This window comes from Bison bison, unplaced genomic scaffold, assembly GCF_000754665.1.
Source record: "Bison bison bison isolate TAMUID 2011002044 unplaced genomic scaffold, Bison_UMD1.0 scf7180017864475, whole genome shotgun sequence".
Lineage (NCBI taxonomy): Eukaryota > Metazoa > Chordata > Mammalia > Artiodactyla > Bovidae > Bison > Bison bison.
The window spans coordinates 2595761-2602261 of record NW_011495036.1 but is presented as its reverse complement, the minus strand read 5'-3'; the positions used below and the strand labels follow the sequence as shown (position 1 = coordinate 2602261).

The following is a 6501-nucleotide window of genomic DNA, read 5'->3' as shown; positions in this document are numbered from 1 at the left end:
CGCCCCCGCCAGACTCCAGGGCTTGGTGATGGCTTCACATCTCTCTGTTTCACTTTAGACCTGAGTTTTCCACCCACGCCCCTTTCTGCATTGTCTGCTGACAATGCACCTGAGGCACCTTGATGGTGTGGGTGGGGAGGTAGAATAGTTCATGCATGCAGAATATGATTAATAAATTCCAGCGTTTTCCATACAAGGAAGTACTCGGTGAGCTAAGCAAGATTTTGACCCATTTAAAACAGATCTGAACTTCATTTGAGGCTGAGATCTGGCCACTTATTAAACATGACTTGTTCCACTGATTTACAAATTCTTTTGTGCAGCCAAGCTTAACCACATGAGGTTCATAAGAGCTGCAAGGAGTCCTGTCCTGCCCAGCTTCCACTCCCCTCGGGGCTCCCCAGCCCGGGGTGCTGTTGCTTCTGGGTCTACTGGAACCACCGCTCAGTGGGACCTGATTCCATGAGAGTACGACAGCCTCAGTTTTTGTGGGTCCTTCTGTCCTACCTGAGGGCTCAACTGTAAAGAATCTGCCTGCAGTGCAGGAGACCTAGGTTCAATTCCTGGGTTGGGAAGGTCCCCTGGAGGAGGGCACGGCAACACACTCCACTGTTCTTCCCTGGAGAATCCCATGGACAGAGGAGGCTGGAGGGCTGCAGTCCATCGGGTCACAAAGAGTCTGACATGGCTGAAGGACTAACACTTTCTAACCTGCGTGATGATTTTGGCACAAGATTTCAGATGGCCCGGCCCACTTGCCCCCAGCGTTACCCCTGGCTGTTCATGTTTGCCTTCGGTGGCCTGGAAACAGAACTAATTGCCACTCCCCTGTGACTAAAGGTGCCGGTGGATCAGTTCGAATCCACAGCCTCAGGCTCTTCCTCAAGTGATTCTAAGTGGGCCCATCCTCAGTTCAGATGTCTCTTCCATCTTGATTTTCCCAGGTGACGTGGGACACATTTCCCAGGATGGGCGGAAATGTACTAGAAGCACTTTCCTGGATGTTGTGCAGGTCAAGGGTGAGTAAATAATCACAAAGGAGGCCCTCTCCTCCCCTCCACTTCCCAAAGGGAGAGCTGCTAACTCAGCAATTCAGACCCGCCCAATCTCACAATTTTTGCGCAGTCTCCCAATTTCACTGCAAGCCACTGATGCAAAGTTACTTGCCCAACAGCTGTCTTCCCAGCCCTTGAAAAGCGTGATGACCCCATCACGCTGGTGACTCTGCTGAGGCCGAGTTTCCCAAGATGCTCACTGCCCAGGGTAGATCTAAGACGGACTCAGACCACCACTAGCCTTCCCTGTTTGCCTGTGGGTGCTCAGACTCACCAGAAAGAAAAACTCAACTCCAGGACTCTGTGGCCACCAAAATGCTCCTCTGGGTGTTGGAGTCCACATCCTAACCTGAGTGATCATGAGACTCTCCAGGGAAGTTTTAAGAGGCCTGGATTGTGGGGTCCACCCAGGAGTTCCTAAACCAAAACATCCACAGGTGGAGCCCAGGATTTGCTTTGGCTTCAGACCTCCCCAGGGAGCATTTTTGATACCTGATGCCAGGCTCAGAAACTCTGCCATGTTCCACGTGAGCGCTGCCGGCAAAACCAGCTCCGGGGCCAGAAACACCTGACCAGTAAGGAATGGGTCCCACGGCCACCAGAGCTGAAAGGGGTTCTTCACCTCCAGACTTTTCGACCCCTGGAGGATGCACCTGCCGTTCCCACAATGCAAGGCAGCTGACAAGTGCTAAGTCGTGTCCAGCTCTTTGCAACCCCAGGGACTGTAGCCCACCAGGCTCCTCTGTCCATGGGATTCTCCAGGCAAGAATACTGGAGCAGGTGGTCATTTCCTTCTCCAGGGGATCTTCTCAATCCAGGGATTGAACCCGGTCTCTTGAGTCTGCTGCACTGGCAGGCAAATTCTTTACCAGTAGCTCCACCTGGGAAGCCCAGCTCTTCCTAAAAGTGGGTGGTCACAGAACACCCTTTCTCCACGAGCACTGAGACTCTGGCTGCGCTGGGCACCCCTGGAGAAGTGCCGCTGGGACCGAGTGCCGAGCATCACTTCATCCCTCATCTTCACGGTAGCGTGTACTCCACGGAGCCAGGGCTCCGCTCCCTGGAGCGTAACTCGGCTGAAATCCGATACCCCAAGGACAATCCCTCAACCTCCACCAAGACACCTGCCCTGGGCTGTGTCTGTTTATTCTTTGTAAAACAAGTGCCGGCCTGAACCCCAGAGTCGGCCATACGAGAAGCCGTCTGTAACCTGTGACCAAGGAGCCTGGGGCTCTGGGGTTTAGTCATCGAGGAGGGTGATATCGAGGAGGGTGATGACGAGGCTGGTCTTCTCATGATTTGTTTCACCCAGCGGGCACTCGAACCAGGAAGGTAAATGGGCAGGGTCCCCACAGCAAGCTGAGCGCGGCGAGTGGTCCAGAAATGACAAATTGATTAAGTCAGCCTCCAGGCAGGCAACCAGTGACCACACCTAATTACTCAGTGGCTGCTCGGGGCCTGACCGTTGGGATTCCACACCCGTGAGTCACTTGCTCCCCTTCTCTGCTTGGCTGTGTCTCCTCCTCCAGCCTGCTTGTTAGTGCCTCTGCATAGCTGGTGCCTCTGCCAGCACCGAGGCCTTTGGGCACCATCAAGCAAGAGGTTCAGCCCTGAGCGCTAGCAAGGAGGTGTTCTAGGTCCCAGGATTCTACATGGGCAGCATTGGAAATGAGGTGGAGCTTTGGGTTTCCTTGGTGGCTCAGAAGGTAAAGTGTCTGCCTGCAATGTGGGAGACCCGGGTTCAATCCCCGGGTTGGGAAGATCCCCTGGAGAAGGAAATGGCAACCCACTCCAGTACTCTTGCCTGGGAAATCCCATGGACAGAGGAGCCTCATAGGCTACAGTCCACGGGGTTGCAAAGAGTCGGACACGACTGAGCCACTTCACTTTCTTTCTTTCTTTACCCATGTTAGTGTTGAGTACAGAATTTACTAAAAAGAAAACAGAGAAGAAAAATGTCAAGCATGAGGGGGTGGGAGCACGGAGTGGGCATCAGGAATGCCCCTGCACTCCCCTACCAAGGGCAGGAGACTTTGTCAGGTTCAAAGGCAGGATTCACTGATTCAGAGTCTGGCCAGGAACAAGGACCCCACGCCTGTCCTTGAGTAGACAGCAGGCTGTTGTTCAGTCGCTCAGTCGTGTCCGACTCTGCAACCCCATGGACTGCAGCATATCAGGCTCCCTTGTCGTCCACCATCTCCCGGAGTTTGCTCAAACTGATGTTTTACTGACTCAGTGATGTTATCTGACCATCTCATCCTCTGTTGTCCCCTTCTCCTTCAATCTTTCCCAGCATCAGGGTCTTCTCCATGAGTCAGCTCTTTGCATCAGGTGGCCAAAGTATTGAAGCTTCAGCTTCAGCATCAGTCCTTCCAATGAATATTCAGGACTGATCTCCTTTAGGATGGACTGGTTTGATCTCCTGGCTGTCCAAGAGACCCTCAAGAGTCTTCTCCAGCATCACAGTTCAAAGGCAGCGATTCTTCCAGAGCACGTAGTACGGGGAACTTGGTAAACAGTGCTGACCCTGCTAAAGAGTCATTCAAGGCTGACGAGGCCACCTGGAGATCAGTACTGGGGTGGAGGTGGTACCTGAGCAGAGACCAAGGCCACCCAGCGGGAGCGGCTCTGTGGTCAGGCACAGCCAGTGGGAATTAAGATTATAGAGACAATGTGGGCCCCGCTGGAGACAGTGACTGAAGCAGAGACTGGGAGGATGGACAGCCTGGCTCCCGCCCTCTCACTGGCCCAGCCTCTGGCCCAGGGTGGCCAGGAGCCAGTGCCCAGGGGTCCCCAAAACCGCGGTTTGCAGGAGTCAAACCTTTAGTGCCAAACATTTGGGAGAATGACTCTGACATTCCCGTGAAGAGTGAGCTGGATGGACAGAGGTAAGGTAAGGGACCAACCAACCAAAGAAACCTAGAAAGGGCTTAAGCTGAAGGCCCTGGTGGGAGAATGGCGGGGTGGCTGCAGACTGTGAGGACAGACCAGCCCAGGAGACAGTTCACTTGAGCCTGAACTTGCCGTGTGACACAGCAGGCGGACAGCGCTCTTTCACCCGCTCCTACCCCATCCCAGTCAGGAGGAGAAATCGGAACAGGGAGTTTTAATGTAAAGCTATAAAGTACAATAAGGAACACCTGGCACACCTTCCCAAAGCCTTACCACAGGGCAGCAGAGAAAGTAAAAACACATGCAAACACACACACGCACGTGTGTATCGGTATGTGTGCACGCGCGCCCACTCAACCCTGTGCGACTCTGCACACTCGTTTACCTTCACCACATCTTTTGCTTTCCAGCTTTTAAAACTGGAAAGAAATCAAAAGGCCTGCAGGGGGAGAAATCACAAAGAAACAAACCTATTTACACCACAAGTTCCAGAAAGCCTTAGAAACTTGAGCTCCCACGTACCAGTGAGTGGGGGATGAGGCCCAGTGGTGAGGTGTTCGACCGGCAGTTCACACCAGTTTGCGAGAACCAGCGGCAACACGTTCAGGACTTTTGTGAGTCAGCTTTTGAAAGCGGCCATCATCGACACTTAAATCACAGAAACTTAGAATTTAAAGCATTTTCTGTAAAACCATGTAGAAGGTCCTCAGAACGCATCACTTCCTAATTCTTCCATCACGCTTCGCTACGTCCTTTCTCGAGGGGACCCGGGCTCTTGAATCTACGTGGTGGGCGTGGCACAAGCGTCTCCGACAGACTCCGCCTCCAGGGACGGCACATGGCGGCTGGAGACGGGCCTCCAGGGGAACATTGGCCACACGGGAATCGGCAGACACTAGACACCAGGCCTGATTTCTCCTCTAGAAGGGAGTTGTTTAACATTTCCTAAGGCGCCGCTGGATGAGGCTGAAAACACACCATCTTAGACCCTCCTGTCCCGCCCCTGCTTCGTACTCTGTCTCCATCCAGACAGAAGAGTAAGGGTGTCCTGTGGGGGAACTGAATCGGGGTCTGGGCTTTGGGACCTCAGGCACAGCAGATCGTCTTGAAAATAGAGCCATTAAACAAACGTATCCCCCTGGATGGTAAGACTTGGTGGGTACAGGACAAAGGGCTAAAGAAAGGGGCGGCTGATAAAAAGTGCCCCCGGAGGTGAGTCTCACCCGCCAGCCCTCTTCCCATTCCCCTTCCCTGGGTCCTTCTCCAGGGGGCCACGAATCAGGCTTACACACCCAAGACTGGAGGAGGGTCTGGAATAAGAGACCCATGAGAGATAAAGCCCCCCAGGCCCTCACACTCAGGGCACCAAGGTGAAGCGTCTTGGCCGTGAGTCCTTCCACAAGCTTTGCTGGACGCCAGGGCCCCCCCAGCGCACGGAGTCTCATTGTAGACTGTGGCTAGGTCACCAAAGAGCAGGAGCTATTCGAGAAAAAAACCCTCACGTGAAAGTCAGAGACCAAAACCAACAAGCAGGCAAACGGGGAGAAGGGCTTGACTGGAGCTCAGTCCACACTGGGTCCCGTGTGTGCGGAGCTGGGCTGGGAATCAGGACCCGGGCTGACCATGTCCACCCCATCAACGGGCAGGAGCATCCCCGAGGTGCTGATCAGTGTCCCCGCAAGACATGCCCATCTGGAGCCTGTGAGTGGGGCCTTCCTGGGGAGGGGTCTCGGCCTGGGTGCAGCATCTGCATTGGAGTCCATCCTGACTGAAGCCCCATACCCCTACAGTGGCCACATGCCCTCCAGGGCACCCCCAGGACTCTCACGGATCAGGAACCCCAGATCCCAAAGAAAGCAGGTTGGGGCTCCAGGTCCAGTCTTTGTAGACAAACGCACAGACCAGGTGCAGAAGGTGGGCAGCTGGGAGCACCCCTCCTGGGGCACTGCACGCTCCTGGCTCCTCTCGGCGGTGCCTGAGTTGTGCTGTGTTCAGGCAGATGATCCAAGACTCCTTCATTTACAGACCCCGTGGGGAGTGGGGAGAGATGCTGTGGAAACCCTGGGAACTGGCCGACTAGAAGAGACCCTGAGAGCTCAGCTTTAAAACATGGTCTCCGCTCCCGCCACCCGGAACTGCCAGAGACCTTCCAACCGTGGTCAGCCTACTGACTGCAGTCAGACATTGAGCAGGGCAGGAGTCCAGGCTCTCCGAGGACCGCCCATCCCACTGAAACACGGGTCCAGTGGTCCATCCCACAGCTGGTGAGAGGCGAGCACGTGTTCCCCAGAGCCTCCATCCTTTGCCCAAGTCCTTGTCCTGAAACCCCATCTTCTGTCCTCAGGATGGGCGTGGCCCTGATGACCTTGGCTTCTGACCTAGAAACAGGCTCCTATCACACAGTGCTTAATAGCGTCAGCGCTGATTGACTTCTGGACACCTTAGACACCTTCACTTTTCCTGGAAGTGTTTCCTTTTAGCAGTGACAGCATTCCCAAAGCTGTCCTGGGGACTGCCAGCCCATACCCTGTCCCAAGGGCCTGCCTGCTGGAGT

At 54.6% G+C, this 6501-nt stretch overlaps 1 long non-coding RNA gene across 1 annotated transcript; it reads left to right on the top strand.

The window, feature by feature from the left end:
• The first annotated feature begins 356 nt into the window (after window positions 1-356).
• On the top strand, window positions 357-6495 carry LOC105004427. Its single transcript, XR_827215.1, has 3 exons — window positions 357-468; window positions 945-1019; window positions 5973-6495. It is a non-coding gene; the product is annotated as an uncharacterized LOC105004427 (long non-coding RNA).
• The last annotated feature ends 6 nt before the right edge of the window (window positions 6496-6501 follow it).